Source organism: Benincasa hispida, unplaced genomic scaffold (assembly GCF_027475165.1).
Source record: "Benincasa hispida cultivar pf3 unplaced genomic scaffold, pf3_genome.v1.1 HicScf915, whole genome shotgun sequence".
In the NCBI taxonomy this organism is placed as follows: domain Eukaryota; kingdom Viridiplantae; phylum Streptophyta; class Magnoliopsida; order Cucurbitales; family Cucurbitaceae; genus Benincasa; species Benincasa hispida.
In genome coordinates, this window is record NW_028327059.1 from 1 (window position 1) to 17760 (window position 17760).

Here is a 17760-nt window from a genome sequence, read left to right on the forward strand (position 1 = left end):
ACAAGGCCATCTAGATCAAGATTCTGAGCAGTTTCTTTAGCTTGCTTAAACTGAAAATAGAACCGAACTATCAATTAATGCCTTTCTACAACTAAGATGTCTCAAAATGAAAATTCTAGGAAGATAGAGTTTCACCTGATCTGGAGTTTCAATCTTATCCCTCCCACTGCATATCATATCAAAACCACCCTGATAAAACAAAAATGCATTTAAATCAAGAATTGCATTCAAATGGCAATCACTTCGCATCAAAACTGCACATATTCACACTAACAATTCTAACAAGTGAAAGCTAGAAATCCCTTCAAGAAAATTAACCTGATTGCGATACGGGTAGATAAATTGTGCAGTCAGCGGATCTTCTGGCAAGTATTTAGAATATTGACCATGATAGCAAGGCTGACATTCTCACCTACCACGTTAGACGATAACGACTTATCAGAGTGGGAATTCCACCAATAGTCAGTGCACGGCTCTATAAATAGAGCCTTGACGCCATGAAGGAGGGATGGACTTTTATACCCAAAGATTGAGATTTGCACGAGAAAAAAATTCCACCTCCATATTTCACCCCAATTCTTCATTGAAGCTTCGCCGAAGTAAGAGTCTACAAGGGCTTTCTGCATTCATCCAACCATTATATCACTAGCAGCCTTAACATTCATCTGTGGGAAGCAAGAGATTACTAACAACTTCCCTTCACCTTATCTCTTTATCTTTTTAGTTGTTGTATTGCATTTTGTTTAAGAGATTGTTCATTTGTGTATTCAACAACTATTTTAATATCATCATGTTCACTTTTATCATCTTATCTATCCTCACTTTCACTTTATCTCTTGTTATAAGTAACTAATTCTAATGGGGTAGGGGTGAAGATTAATATCATGATCTAAGTAGAATCTGTGGAAGTTATTTTGTTTGCTTAATATATGAATATTAAAATGATTGCCTATGAGTACTCAATGAGTCAAGTAGTTATGACTAACTACCTGAGAAGGAAAGTAGTTGTGGATCTCATTAAGCAAAGCAAGAAATATTTTTCAACCCCGAAGCTTATTTTCTCTACTTGTGTATGTTAAATAAGATTAAGTGTAAGTTAATACTAGGTTGTAGGGAAAGCTTGAGGATGCTAAGGAAGGAAAGAAAAATGATTTCAAGTGTTGTTTACTAAGGGCTCTCAAGTGTTAAGTGAAAGAGTAAGAAGGCTTGGTTAAGGAGAGAAATTTTGACTAAGTGTTGAAGGTCATGGTGCATTGACGATCATGCTGAGGTGTGCGACAGCCTAAGAATCTTAAGGTTAAGATGAAAGCTAGTGGCGTGAAGAAGGACATTGGCTAAGTGTTGGCCGAGAAGACGATGCCATGCGCTAGCCGAGACTCACGTTGAGGTTAGGTGGGCAAGAACGCGTGCATGGGCGAGGATGCCTTAAGCGATGCGGCTTGTGCGTGCGTTGGTGTGCAATGGTCGGGCAAGGATGTGTGTAAAGTAAGGCCATGCGATGATCTTGAGACTAGGCATCGGGTGCGAGAAAGGGCGCTGAGGCGTGCATTGGCTAAGAGGTGTATGCGTCCAAGTAAAGCCATGCGTTGGTAAGAGTTAGGAAGCTATGCATTGGTGATTAGGGGAAGCTTTCAGCTTAATCACCAATTGTAGTGGTCAGTTGTCGAGATTAGAAGGTTTAATGTTGACTTAGTGGGATAGGTGGCAGCCTAAGTGTAATTAAGGTCATGCATCTCTTAATCTAAAAGGGAAGCCTCAGTTCAAGAACTTGGTTTGGACAATTATCTCGTGCTAAAGGGGTGATTCCACAGCCATTTGAAGGCTTAAGGAGTGTAGATGAAGCTCTGAGGTTGCTGGAAGGAAATTCATAAGAATTCAAGTTGAAATCAGAAGATTTCCTCAAGAGGTCAAGCTCTCGGGTGATTCTGAGCAAGGTGTGAAGATTGAAAAATTCTGACCAGATCGTGAAGAATTTGAAGCTCAAATTTTAAGATAAGTTAAGACATTTTAAAACAAGTTTGTAGAAGGGAAATTCCCGAAATAATGTCTGAAAAAATAAGTAAATTCAGCTTGAATTTGAATTTGGATTTTTGGATTGAATAATCATGCAACTGCAACCGTTGAACACGCAGGCAACTCAACCGGGCAGGCTACAGATGCGCGCAAAGGCTAAATGACGCAAGGCATTGCATGGGTGTGTACGCTAGGTTGCACACGAGGGTTGTACAAGTGTGCACGCGAGACGCTGCATGGAAAGGTTGAGTATGCATTGAGGCGCGCAGTTGCGTTAAAAGACAAAATTTACTCCTCGTGCTTAGAAATGTGTCTTCGTTGGCTATCCTCTCCATCAACGTGGGTATAAGTGTTCTCATCCACCCTCCCACAAGTATTTTATTTCGATAGATGTCACCTTTCTAGAGGATCAACCTTTCTTTCCTATTAGTCATTTTCAGGGGAATAGCTCTAATGAAGAGACTAACTAGTCCCAATCTTTGTTCTTTTCTGATTCCCTTCCTAATCCTGTCTTGAATATTACCGACACTGTCTCTGTCTTACCTATCAAATAGGTCCATGGATAATATACTAAAGGAAGAATCTCAAGAAGGAAATTGGGCCACCTATTGTTTCTCCGGTAACGATCTATGGTCCGAACCAACATTAGCCCAAGGTGAACTCATACTTCTGTCTCTAATAACCTCAATATTTGTGTTGAGAATGAAAATGATGCTCATACTCGTCTCTGATAATATTGGTATTTGTGCTAAAAATGATATGTGTACTGTGGAAGAAAATAGCAAAACTAATGATAGCAGTAATGATTGTACTAAGAAAGTTGTGGCTGATATGGCTGGGAATAAACGAGTTGAAGCAACTATTCCAGGTAGTGATATTGTTACAGGTGAGGTGAGTTAGTGGGAAAGGCACTAAAGGATGTGATAAACAAATAAGTGGCAATCATAAGGAGTTAGCCAAGTAAGAAATATTGAGGTTCTACAAGATGAAAGTGAAGCTTAACAATCTCAAACTAGCTCAACTGAAGCTCGTGGTGAAAGTCATTGTAAGAACTTTCCAAGTCAATCCAATCATGAGGCAATCATTATGCCTCAAGGACCAATGACAAGAGCTAGAGCTAAAAGACTTGAAGAGAGATTAAATGCTTGCTTCCAAGCTAAATTTCTAGCCCATCATGAAGAGTTGCAACCCTTGAAGCTCCAAGAGTCACTTGGGTGCAAAAGTCCTAATGAATCTGCAAAATTCAGATTCATCCCCGTGTTTAATGCTTGATTTATTAATTTATTTCAATGTATATACATTTATTAAGGTTCATGTATGTAGTTGAAGAGTTTTTGTTAAACCTAGTCAATTGGGTGAAAAGTTGTGTCCTTTCAAGTCGTCTTTTCAATTAGTATAAATACATATGTAGTTTGGTCATTGGAACACACTTGAGATTGACTGGAATTTCATTAGATTTTTTGTCTCTCAAGCTTTATGCTTTTTCTTTGTATTTTTGTGTTTAAAATGCATGTATTAGAACTTTCAATTTATTTTGATCGATTAGATTGTGGAGAGTTCAAAATCCTTAAGTTAGGAACAAGTTCTCCTTTCTTCTTGACATCGATCAATCTTCCAAGCCAAATATGTTTAGCTTTCTTGGGGTTGCTTACTAAATAGCTAATTGTGGTTATTCTTATTATCGTTGTGGGGCTTCACCTAGAATAAAGGGGTTCTCATACGTGATTGAGGTAAATCAAATGATAAAGGGAACTGTCTCAATTATGTTCAGGAGGCATACGAGCGATGGACAATGGCCAACGAGAAGGCCCGAGCCTACATCTTGGCAAATCTTTATGAAGTTTTTGCCAAGAAACATGAGCATCTGGTTTCAGCACGTGAGATCATGGAGTCCCTGCGAGGATATTTGGACAACCGTCTGAACCACTTTTGCATGAGGCTCTTAAATACATATTCAACTCCAAAATGGAAGAAGGCACCTCTGTTCGTGAGCATGTGCTTAACATGATGGTTCACTTTAATGTGGCGGAGTTGAATGGGTCTACCACCGATAAGGGCAGTCAAGTTAACATAATCCTGCATTCATTGCCCGAGAGCTCCCTGCACTTTGTTAGTAATGTGATTCTTAAGAAAGGGAAATATAACCTCACAACTCTCCTCACGAGTTGCAGACCTACCAATCGGAGAGGAAGAAGGGTGAGGCAAATGTTGCTTCATCCTCGAGGACATTCCATAGAGGTTCGACCTCAGGAACGAAGTCTACACCTTCTACTTCTAACTCTACAAAGGGGAAGAAGAAGAAGGGTGGCAAGGGAAAAGGGAAGACGCCTGCTAACCCACCGCCTGTCACCCCAAGGAGGCGTCCACCGGTTGAAAAGAGAAAGTGTTTCCACTGCAACTAGGATGTACTGGAAGATGAACTATCCTCGGTATCTGAAAGAGAAGAAAGCAGCCAAGGCTAAGGCCAAGGCCGATAAAGGTAAATGTGATTTACTTGTACTTGAAACTTGTTTAGTGGAGAATGATGATTCTGCTTGGATAATTGATTTGGGCGCTACTAACCACATTTGTTCTTCTTTTTAGGGGACTAGATCTTGGCGATAGTTGGAGGCTGATGAGATGACGATGTGAGTAGGCACCGGGTACGTCGTCTCAGCTGTGGCAGTGGGACGGCTCCAGTTAGCTTTACAGAATATGTTTCTTGTTTTGAATGATGTATATATTGTTCCCGAACTAAAAAGGAACCTTATTTCTGTAAAGTGTTTATTGCAATGTAAATATATTGTCTCTTTTAATGTGGATAAAGCGTTTATTCATAAAGATGGTGTTTTTATTTGTACTGAAAATCTCGAATCGAATTTATATGTGCTAAGGCCGTTAGCCATTAATTCCCTCCATAATACTGAATTGTTTAGAATTGCCGTACCTACAACAAAACGTCGACGAATTTCTCCAAAAGAAAATGCTCAACTTTGGCATCTACGTTTAGAGCACATCAATCTCAATAGGATTGAGAGATTGGTGACAAATGGACTTCTAAGTGAGTTAGAAGAATATTCTTTATCAGTGTGCGAGTCTTGCCTTGAGGGTAAGATGACTAAACGACCTTTTACTAGAAAAGGTTATAGAGCCAAAGAGTATCTTGAGTTAGTACATTTTGACCTTTATGGTCATATGAATGTGCAAGCCCGAGATGACTATGAGTATTTTATCAGTTTTACTAATGATTACTCCAAGTACGGGTATGTTTATCTTATGCAATGGAAGTCTGAATTCTTTGAAAGGTTCAAAGAGTTCAAGGCTGAAGTTGAAAACGTATTGGATAGACGGATTAAAACACTTCAATCGGATCGAGGTGGAGAGTTTTTGGACTCAGCATTCCATGACTATTTGATATAACATGGAATCGTTTTCCAACTCTCAGCGTCGGGTATACCTCAACAGAATCGTGTAGCGGAGAGGAGAAATAGAACCTTGTTGGACATGGTTTGCTCAATGATGAGTTACGTTTCTTTATTGGACTCGTTTTGGGGTTTCGCAGTGGAGACTGCTGATGACGGAAAATTAGATGTCAATTACGAGACACCTAAAATCTGGTGAAACGCAGTATGCGATGCATGTCTTAAGGTATGCTTTGATTATCATGCGTCGTGGTCATGCGTTGGAATGAACTATGCATTAACAAATGTATGCAATGACCATGCATTCCTGTCATAAGTTTTCTTACGTTCACACCAAGTATAACGCGAACGCAAGTTTCTCGGGTGATCCGAGGTGGAACACAGGGACTTGTAGCTAAATGAATGTGATATTGTGCATGCGGCGGTTAAATAAAAGAATGATGGAGGGGTTGCTAAGCTAACACTACTCCTACTCCTAACTAACAGACAACACAATGTGAATAAGAATGAGAGGTAAAGACACGACAACTATTGACAGGAAGTAAATGGATGAAAAAATAGATAAAATGTGGAGATGTCTTCATTGAAACCCTTAAAAGTGATCGCAAGGGCAACCTTAGTCAACGCAAGCCATGCGATAATGCTACACACACTTGAGCCTAACTCTAGGATGAATGCGATGTATCTGCGATAGTGCTAGGAAGCCTATGCCTGCCTAAACCTCCATAACCCGCTCACGTGCTCTCGTCGCATGAGCGTGATGGCCGCATACCACCGTATCCTACTTCCTGGACGCATGCAATATTCTCTCCGTAGGGTGCATACGCTGTGTGATAGCAAACGGAGCTTATCTCTAAGTTCCCCATTCTTGCTTATGCATTCCAATCCACTCTCTTGAGTTTTAGATTTGGATTTTAGATTACTCTCTCAAGTATGCCTAAATGTGAAGCATTCATAAGACAAGGTAACCGCATAGACTTTGCTGATATAAGATTATTCCTATCTCTAGTGAACAATAGCTTATATTGCTTCATGCAACCAACCATTTACCCTCACAGACAGTTAGTTATTGTTGATTTTACTCATAGACAAGCATTGCATCCGCCTATAGACAAGTGTAGCTATAGCTTCACACTAAGCAAATAAGTTTTACTCACACACTCACGCAACGCACATCTCTCGGTGGTTTTCTACATGCTTCATATCCCTAATCCACATGACTAAGTGTGCGATACTCTAGCAATCTCACTAAGTGATGCAATGAAAGTTAAGGATGCTAAGTAAACAAAGATGGAGATAAAATTGAAGTAAACACAGAAATGCATTGAACACATCATGTATTAATTCCTTAATCACAAAATGTCATAAAATACAATATAAGAAAAGGGAAGAAAATGAAATGACCAGCTGGAAGCAATGACTTACTTCTAGCGGATGTGCTCAAGGCTATCAGTGGTGCCATGGATGGGCGGTGGAGCTTACTCTCCCGAGATCTAGCTCCGGTCGTCTCTCGGAATGGAAGTAGGAGATGAAGAACTCTCAAGCTTTCTTCTCACGCATTTGTCTGGATTGTAGGGAAAAACCCAGGATAAGTTGAAATTCTGCTCATCGGGGTTCAAATTCTTACTCCTAATTTGAAAACAACAGATAGAAGGGGAATATAGATAACAAAGTCTTACACACCAAAAAAATGGTACCCTAGAGTAATTAATTACTCAACCTTATATTTCTACAATAAAAATAACATATAATAGCTTATCTATGACAATGAGAGTGAGAAAGAGAGAGTAAAAAGGAGGGAGGCAATAAACAAATTTCATAGTTGTGAAAAATACCTAAAGTTTTCAGCGAGGAGACAGGCATTTGTGTTGGAATCATCTCCACCAATTGGCAAGGCCATCTAGATCAAAGCTTCTGAGCAGTTTCTTCAGCTTGCTTAAACTGAAAATAAAACCGAACTGTCAATTAATGCCTTGAATACAACTAAGACGTCTCAAAATGAAAATTATGGGAAGAAAGAGTTTCACCTGATCTAGAGTTTCAATCTGATCCCTCCCACTGCATATCATATCAAAACAACCCTGATAAAACAAAAATTCATTTAAATCAAGAATTGCATTCAAATGGCAATCACTTCGCATCGAGACTGCACATATTCACACTAATAATTCTAACAACTGAAAGCTAGAAATCACTTCAAGAAAATTAACCTGATTGCGATATGGGTAGATAAATTTTGCAGTCAGTTCTACATATTTACATTTCATGATCCCTGTAGGACACCCTTGAAACCATACAACGTGCTTCCTTTTACATGAACCTGTAGGAAATCTTCACCAAAATCATAGAAGCTGCTAATTAGCCACAACTTGAACAAAAAAGCAAACATTTATTCTTGATTTATAAATGTGGACACAATGAGACCCTACCAAATAGTCCAGAAATCACATTATGCCCTCCCAGTGCTTGGCCACCAAACTAGACAACTCCGATCTTCAATTTCTTATTCACCTGCACCGAACTGGAATCACTTGGCACCAACATTGCCGACTATTGGCCGAAAAGATCAGGAAACAGCTTTGTGATATCGTCTGCACACACATATAACACAATTCAAACACTCTAAAACCTTAAGAAGTAGCAACTGGCCTCAAACGCATTCAGTAAAACTCAAGTTCCAAACAAAAGCGAGATTTACAATCATAAGCAAAACACAGTAAAAGAACAAACAAAACTCAATGCATGTCACTACTCTTCCTTCGGGACATCAATCAACTCAGAGCTAGGAGGGCCATCGAGGATTTTGAAGGGGTTTTTGAGAATAGAGGGAAAAGGGAGAGGTTGATCGATATGGTGGGCTTGGACTTCGCTATACACAATAGAAACACGGCCAATCTCCGACGGAGAAGATGCAATGATGGGGGAAACATCGGCATTAGCGATGAAAGGCGGAGACATTGGTAGGAGAGAAATGAAGATGAAAATGGGGAGATAGGTAGAGAAATGAAAGATTGAATCAATGAAAGAAGTCGAAAATTGAGTGTTCGACAAGGTCAAGAAGATGAAGGACGTGACTAGAATAAGAGGAAATAGCTTGTGGATGAAATGGATAACACTCTAAGAAGGGATTTCGGTTCTCCAAAAGCTCCATATGAGTCCCTGATGTGAGGATTTGGCCAGCAAGAGACTAGAATTTTTGTGGCTAAAACAACGAGAGAGAAAACACATTTGGTCTCCACGAAATTAATCAATTTGCATATAGATAAAGACCTCCACCAACATTTGATGAAAACCCAACCTTAGCAAAAAGAAAAGGCTTAAAACAAATCCCAACCAAAAACACCTAGAGACTCTAGTGGAAAAGGGACAACCAAGGTAAATGTTTAGAACTCGGCTATGCTCCACAAAACTTGCCACTTCAGGCCTAAGACATATAGGAGGTTTTTTGCAAGACATGGAAGGTATTAATAGTTCCCAAAGAACCAACCAAGAAAATAAATGAACTTTCTATGGGATTTTTAGTTTCCACCAAGAAGTGAGAACGTAAAAATAGCAAAACAAATAAATAGGCACTTCACAAGAGGACTGAGGACCCAAACGACTCAAAGAAAACTTTCATATAAACAAGAAAAGAATAAAAATGTACAAAATATTGAATGCAATATAACATGAAAATTGACTAATTTGAAAGTAAACAAGAAATCGAACAAAAAAAAAAAAAAAAACAAAATGAACCAATCACAAAAATTACGTCGTGTACTTATAGAAATGGTGTTTCCATATATTTTGTCTGTAATTGATTCAAGTGCAGTCTGCCCATTACTATAAGTAAACTGAAAAGTCAATGCATTCAAGTCAGATAAACATAAATACATCATTGTTGTAGTTGTCATGGATTATAAGATAAAGGTCATAATTTTCAACTAACATTTTGCAACAAAAACATTATGCTTCATCAAAAGGTTGCACTTTTACCAATAATTTCAATTAATTAAATATAAAGGGCAGTGCAAAATAATTTTTTTTTTAAAAAATCACCTTAATACCCCAATCGTATTCAGGTCCACCTAGATTGTGTGACTTGCACTCATTATAAATCATCCGTTGGCTTGTATAGAACCAAAAAAGATTATGCAAAAAGGCAAAGGAGCATGAGTATAAAATACAAAAAGTTAAAAGTGAATTTTTTTTATCCCCACTTGACATATTTAATCAATTCCAATTCTGATTTGTCAGTTACTAACTTAGGATTTTAATTTAAGATTCTATTCTGGAGATGAAAATACCCACGAACTAAAATGTCATCTCTTTTTTTTTGTCCATGCCGTATAGAATCATAAATCACAATCCTAAACAACTAATCACTCAAAGAACCGATTAAAAGAGAAATAAAATAAGTCAAAAAATAAAGATCAGCTAGTTTCAAGAAATCAAGGAACAGAAAAATCATAAACTCAAGTGTGACATAATATTTGACAAAGACTAATTCAAATATTTTTTAAAACAATGATAAAATAAAGAGCTAGATTTTAAGATAGAAAAATATTCTAGGCAAGATTTAGAGTTAATATGTGACTAAATCACTCAAATTTAATAGCCTGAAGGTAAAAGACTACTACAACTTTTTCATACCTTTTAGTGTGTTCTACTCCGTAACTTGAATTGGGGACAAAAATAAAGTGATTCAACCTAGCAAAAAAGTACATGATGAACTAACCAAATACAACAGTCGTAACAATTTTTTATATTGTTTAAACTAACATCCACACTAATGATACACACACGCAACACTAATGACCAAGTTACTTAACTAATATTTCAATATTTTAGCTTTAATGACATTTAGCTATAAACTAAATAATAATACATGAAGTATCAAATTTTAACAAAGGGCAAACAAAAAGAGAGAAAGAAATAGAAGAAAGGAGTATCAATGGAAATGAGATGAAGAAAACAGAAAAACAAAAAGATATTGAGATACAATCATATGAATGGAGAAAATTAAGCAAGAGATGGAGAAGATAGACGGAGAAACAGAGATGAAAAAATAAAGAAAAAGGAGAAAGAAGAAAAGGATAAAGAAAGACAAGAAGAAAGAAATCAAGTGAAATACCATAAGATGGAGAGAGAAAGAACTAGCCCTTCGTTTCGCCAACAAAGAAATCATCTTTGACGATTTCTCATTCCTTCTTTACCGAGCCGCCTCTCTTCGCCATTCGAAGTACTACCTCTACCTTCCCTTTTGAGAACATACCCAGGAGCCCTCCTTTTCCAATAATTAAAAGAAATACCATAAAGCTTCGTCTGTGATTTTGTCGGCCGGCCCTTTACAAGACAATACTGAGCAAAAATATACACCAACAAAATAGACATTACAATGAACTTAACACATTCCTAATAATTCATGTAAGAATGGAAACTACAAAGAAGTTAGATATCTCAGTTCCAACTATGCAATTTGACCCGAGACTTAATTAAAATATCTTATCCAAATTCTGAAAAATAGGTTCGATTTTCATCAATTTGGTTGTGTAAGATACCTATATCTAGATCACCTGCTCCATTCTTCTTTTAGATTTGAACTTGCATAATCAATGGTAGGATTCTGATCTGACCTCCTCACATGACAACTGGAGCGGCGTGAATTATAATATAAGACTGGGAAGGAGATTAAAGGAAACGACAGTTACTCTAGAAAGAGATCATATTACCATCTAGTTCCACCATTGTCTTCTTGATCACAGGCTTGAACTTACATGCCAAACGAATTCTACCTTTAGAAAGAGATCATCAAATGATAAATATTAAACTAGACTTCATGAAGATGTTCTATCAATCCAAAGCCTTTCAAAATTGTTAAGTGAAAAGATACTCCACTTTTATCCTTGTTTTTCTGATCTTACATGCACCTTGACTAGTCTTTATAGTATTGTATAAGTAACTATTAAGTTATTTGGATACTCTAAAAAAGAAAAAAATAAATAAACTTTTAAGTCTCATCAACTAGAAAATTGTTGTCTTTTTAATATAGATTGGAGAGTTTTTTTCATCTTTCATTTTTTTTCTTCTAGTGATCTCCATTGTTCTCATTTTGGCTGGATAATTGATACTCTGTTTATCATTTCCCTTCTTATTCCCCATAAAAAATATTCTATAAAAAAAATTATTAACGTGTTATTCAAGAAAACATGAGAACAGGAATGCACGTTTTCATGAAAAAATCATACCGTGTCTCCTCTCCACATCCATTAACGAAGTCAATGCAGTTTCGCCAGCCATCCAATCTTCAACAGAAGCAGCCAAATTTCCTACCCGGTATGCATAACTAGTAAGTAATAGAAATGAGGAAAAAATCTATGGAGGAAACTGATATCAAGAAAAAGAATGAAAGGTTAAAAGGTTAGAGACTAAAATGATCAGGAGGTACAAGAAGTGGGACAGACAGATCGATGATATTGGTCCAGTTTTTCCACTCTGGAGGAGAGCTCCAGCAGTGTAACCCAAAGCATAGCAATAAGTTGAATCAAAGTTCGTGGGTAAACCACACATCCCTTCGTACCTATAAGTCAAAAGAAGAAATAAACAGAGATAACACACAGAGCACTAACCAGCAAAGTACAATTTTTTTCGTATCATCTCATGGCCATTCGCTCGTACCATTGGTAAGTTTACATTTGAAAGTCAAGTTGCTGTAAGCCTAACCCATCACTTGATTGGCCATTTTCTTTACGAGTTCATAATGGAAGTCTAGATACTTGATACCCCTAATTATCAAATATGAATTTAAAAGATCTTGATGCATTTACCAACATGCATGTTTTTGAGATCTCAACTGATTTGCCTACTACCCAAGTGCTAAATATAATATGTGTTAATCACTAAATTATTAAACAGGAGCGTTTAAGTAAAACAGCAAAAGTTCAAGCACGAATAGAATAAGTACCCAAAGAAATGTGACTGCCCCTTGAATTGGCCGCCCATTATATGCACCTTGTTGCCTTCTCTTTTCCAACTCAATTTCATGGAAAGACGTGTATAAAACAAAAAGAAAAAACAATTACTTGGAATGGAGCGTTAAAGTAAAACAGCAAAAGTTCAAGCACGAGTAGTAAGTTTCATTTTCCATAGCCTATCCTCATCTATAATATCATGGGCAAGAATTTCATTGAGTTCCGAAATAAGCTATTGCACCTGTAGAAAGCGGGTTATAAATGATATCAGTTCAAGAATGACATATTGATCCCTTTAGACTCTCTCTTTAGACTCTTTCTCGAGTAGCTCTTTAGACTCTCTCTTTAGGTTCTCCATTTTCTTTATGTTGTGCTCGACATCGCTTTAGAGCTACTCGAGAGAGAGAGTCTAAAGAAAGAACCTAAGATTTGAAAGAGCTAAGTTAGAATCTAGACTCGAGAGAGCAAGATTATAACTGCATAAAATAAAGATAGGAACTTAGAGATAAATTCTGTTTGCCAACCTGCATCGCATGCATCCTAGAGATAGGTATGATATTATGTGGTCGCCTTATATGTGTATGTGTCATTTTTTCATCGCATAAATAAGAATAGAGGCTTATGTGTAGGTCCTATAGTCTTATCGCATACATCGCATGCGTTCTAGCATTAAAAGTCGTAGCATTCGCATCGAGAGATGATTTACAATTGTATGTGTGTTGCATGATCGCATAGCATGAACGCATCCTAAGAAGTGTTAGCCGAAACTCTTCTCAACCCATTCACCGCATACTCATCGCGTCTTCTGTTTTATAACTCTTTTCGAACTCCGCTGCATTTGTTTATTTTTATTACCACAAACAACATTCCTAATAACTACTTGATTTATTTGGTTACCGCAAATTCTTCTGATAAATTGCCACCGCATATTTTTTTCCCAAGTCCCTGTGTTCGACCCTGAACTTACCAAGAAACTCAGTGGGGTTTACACTTGAATTCCACTGAGAAAACTTAATCAACGCATTTTCATCCATAATTCCACCTCATAAAATAACGCATCAGGTGACATGGATGGGCGGTGGAGCTGACTCTCCCGAGATCTAGCTCCGATCGTAGGCTTTGGTCGTTTCTCAGAATGGAAGAAGGAGATGAAGAATTCTTAAGCTTTCTTCTCACGCATTTGTCTGGATCGCAGGGAAAAACTCTAGATAAGTTGACATTCTACTCACCGGCTTCTTTATATAGAGCTTGGATTGCCGACAGCATTAATGGACTGCTCTGATTCTGACATTCGCGACGCGTTAGTCCTTTCTAAATCTCTGCTGCTAATGGCATAGTAGGTGAAATGTCAACATCAGTTTTTTATTTTCCCAAGATGTACGTTGATGCGTTCATTCCACCAACCTTGCGCTGATCCTTCTATTATGCGTTATCGTGTAGCCGCAATCTTGTAGTGACCGCATTCGCTTAATATCGCAACTTCGACTCGGTGATCACAATCGCTTGACGAGCGCAACTACCATGCGATGGACGCATGCCTCGCCTTCATTTTGGCTTGCCCCCACATGTGTCATGCGGACATCCAATTACGAGCAAGACGCTCTTTCTCAAACTAGACTCATACATACTTAGCAGCGGAATTGCGGTCATTTGTTTATGCGTTGATCCTGGCAACTTACTTTCGTTTTGGCTTGCCCCCACGTATGTCTTGCGGACATCCAACTACAGGTATGTGTCATTCACAACTTAACTCTTATCAACATGTGTTTCTCCATTGCGTTGGCAGTGGAGTTGTTATTCTAATTTTCCTTTTTTTTCTTCATATAGCTAAAAATAGCAAGGTTGAAAATAAATACCTCACCCCAAAATTTAAAATGCGACAATGTCCTCCTTGCCAATAGATTGAAAGAAGTCATGCGATGTTCTTAAGAAGTTTGGTAAAGGATCAGTTTGAAAGAAAGCTAGCCGACCACTAACTTTTAAAAACATTTCTTGAGGTGATTGTCCTAAAAATAAGTTGACTCTAGTATATATATAAAAAAAAATAGATGCATGTGATTCATCATTGAAATCATAAATGGCAAAGAGAAAGCATGCGGCGACTTACTAAATTTATCAATGTTAAATGATTGCGGTAATCAAACAGGATGTGGTGATAAAACTTTCAAAATTAAAATACGATGCGATGGTGCAGAATTTGGAATAGAGTGAAGGAAAAACACAACCCCAAAATTTGCGCTGTCGTCGGCATTGTTTGTCGATGCCTCCTTCTTTGCGGCAATCTTCCTTTGCATTCCATCAAAGAAAACATTGAGAGGGTAATGATAATAATAAAGTAGTTGTATCTTCATGCAGCGCCTTCGCAATCGTGTGCCTTGATCGTTTGCAAAGAAAACATTGAGAGGGTAATGATAACAATAAAAGAAAGTTAGCAAAATTTTTCTCGCCCTTTTTTCTTTTTTTTTTTTGAAAGACGTAAAAGCAAATATATGATAACAGGTAATAATAAGGTGATGAAAGTTCATGAAGTATTGATGTAGAAAAAGGATATTCGAAAAGAATGCATCCGTGATGAGATCTTCACATAGTAGCTCAAGGACTACTTATTCCAAGCTGGGCCTTTCACGTCCACGGTGGCATTTTCTTCTTCTCTCGTTCTTCCAGAATCTTGACTGTTTTAATCCGGACCTTTTCTCGATTGATGTTTATTATGATTTCCTCTTTGTGCACATTACCAATCATTTTTTAATATATCTGCATAAATATCAGCAGAGCCTATTAAGAGTCTCATCTCATGAATGCGATATTCCATTTTTTCCTTGAGTTCTTGAAGAAACTACTTCAACTTTGAAAGAGTCACCAAAGTTCAATCCAAACGAAATATCAATTCTAAAGTAGTTACAAAGAGAAATGAGTACCTTGCAAGCAGAATCAAATCAAAAACTTGTGGTGACCTCTTTGCATTTGAGATCACCATCAATAGTTTTGGGCAACCAATCACTCGGGTTCAAATTCTTACTCCTAATTTGAAAACAATAGATAGAAGGGGAATATAAATAACAGAGTCTTGCACACACAAAAAATGGTACCCTATAGTAATTAATTACTCAACCTTATATTTCTGCAATAAAAATAACATATAATAGCTTATCTATGACAATGAAAGTAAGAAAGAGAGAGCAAAAAGGAGGAAGGCAATAAACAAATTTCATAGTTGTGAAAAATACATAAAGTTTTCAGCGAGGAGACAGACATTTGTGTTGGAATCATCTCCACCAATTGACAAGGCCATCCAAATCAAGCTTCTTAGCAGTTTCTTCAGCTTGCTTAAACTGGAAATAGAAACGAACAGTCAATTAATGCATTGACTAGATTTATAAATGTGGACACAATGAGACCCTACCAAATAGTCCAGAAATCACATTATGCCCTCCCAGTGCTTGGCCACCAGACTAGACAACTCCGATCTTCAATTTCTTATTCACCTGCACCGAACTGGAATCACTTGGCACCAACATTGCCGACGGTTGGCCGAAAAGATCAGGAAACAGCTTTGGGATATCATCTGCACGCACATATAACACACAATTCAAACACTCTAAAACCTTAAGAAGTAGCAACTGGCCTCAAACGCATTCAGTAAAACTCAAGTTCCAAACAAAAGCAAGATTTACAATCATAAGCAAAACAGTAAAAGAACAAACAAAACTCAATGCATGTCACTACTCTTCCTTTGAGACATCAATCAACTCAGTTACCAAACAGAGTACAAAAAAAAAAACACGTTATGAAGGCTAAAAACTCCAAAACAAGAAGAGAAAGTAAATGATCTATGGATAATAAACACCTGGATTGCCAGCGGCAGAGCTAGGAGGGCCATCGAGGATTTTGAAGGGGTTTTTGGGAATAGAGGGAAAAGGGAGAGGTTGATCGATACAGTGGGCTTGGACTTCGACATACACAGTAGAAACAAGGCCGATCTCCGACGGAGAAGATGTAATGACTAGGGAAACATCGGCATTAGCGATGAAAGGCGGAGACATTGGTAGGAAAGAAATGAAGATGAAAATGGGGAGATAGGTAGAGAAATGAAAGATTGAATCAATGAAAGAAGTGGAAAATTGAGTGTTCGACAAGGTCGAGAAGATGAAGGACTTGACTAGAATAAGAGGAAAGAGCTTGTGGACAAAATGGATAACACTCTCAGAAGGGATTTTGATGCTCCAAAAGCTCCATATGAGTCCCTGTTGTGAGGATTTGGCCAGCAAGAGACTAAAATTTTTATCGCTAAAACAACGAGAGAGAGAGAGAGAGAGAGAGGGTTTCAATGAAACGAAATTTTTCATTGAAAAAATGAATAGAGATATTTGGTCTCCAAGCGAATGTAACAATTTAGTCTACTTTAAAACACATTTGGTCTCCACGAAATTAATCAATTTGCATACAGATAAAGACCTCCACCAACATTTGATGAAAACCCAACCTTAGCAAAAAGAAAAGGCTTAAAACATAAATCCCAACCAAAAACACCTGGAGACTCTAGTGGAAAAGGGACAACCAAGGTAAATGTTTAGAACTCGGCTATGCTACACAAAACTTGCCAATTCAGGCCTAAGACATATGGGAGGTTTTTTGCAAGACATGGAAGGCATTAATAGTTCCCAAAGAACCAACCAAGAAAATAAATGAAATTTCTATGGGATTTTTAGTTTTCACCAAGAAGTGAGAACGTAAGAATAGCAAAACAAATAAATAGGCACTTGAGCTAGATTTTACAAAGACTAATTCAAGTGTGACATAATATTTGACAAAGACTAATTCAAATATTTTTTAAAACAAGGATAAATTAAAGAGCTAGATTTTAAGATAGAAAAAGCAAGATTTAGAGTTAATATGTGACTAAATCACTCAAATTTAATAGCCTGAAGGTAAAAGACTACTACAACTTTTTCATACCTTTTAGTGTGTTCTTCTACTCCGTAACTTGAATTGGGGACAAAAATGAAGTGATTCAGCCTAGCAAAAAAGTACATGATTAACTAACCAAATACAACAGTCGTAACAATTTTTTATATTGTTTAAACTAACATCCACACTAATGATACACACACGCAACACTAATGACCAAGTTACTTTACTAATATTTCAATATTTTAGCTTTAATGACATTTAGCTATAAACTAAATAATAATACATGAAGTATCAAATTTTAACAAAGGGCAAACAAAAAGAGAGAGAAATAGAAGAAAGGAGTATCAATGGAAATGAGATGAAGAAAACAGAAAAACAAAAAGATATTGAGATACAATCATATGAATGGAGAAAATTAAGCAAGAGATGGAGAAGATAGACGGAGAAACAGAGATAAAAAAAGAAAGAAAAAGGAGAAAGAAGAA

At 37.3% G+C, this 17760-nt stretch overlaps 1 long non-coding RNA gene across 2 annotated transcripts in view; it reads right to left on the reverse strand.

Annotated features, from left to right (window-relative positions):
• The window catches only part of LOC150029794 (uncharacterized), a 34320-nt gene continuing 16560 nt past the window's right edge, over positions 1–17760 (reverse strand). Inside the window, exons 5-20 of one of the 2 annotated variants that reach the window (XR_016527318.1) lie at positions 17321–17380; positions 15768–15929; positions 15592–15696; positions 15283–15385; positions 11642–15118; positions 11126–11188; positions 10528–11044; positions 7844–8005; positions 7625–7745; positions 7442–7495; positions 7250–7355; positions 6840–6978; positions 523–620; positions 319–412; positions 136–189; positions 1–50 (exon numbers count right to left, since the gene is read on the reverse strand). This is a non-coding gene — a long non-coding RNA (uncharacterized LOC150029794). The remainder of the gene's footprint in view (positions 51–135; positions 190–318; positions 413–522; positions 621–6839; positions 6979–7249; positions 7356–7441; positions 7496–7624; positions 7746–7843; positions 8006–10527; positions 11045–11125; positions 11189–11641; positions 15119–15282; positions 15386–15591; positions 15697–15767; positions 15930–17320; positions 17381–17760) is intronic. The other variant, XR_016527319.1, reaches the window with a different exon arrangement.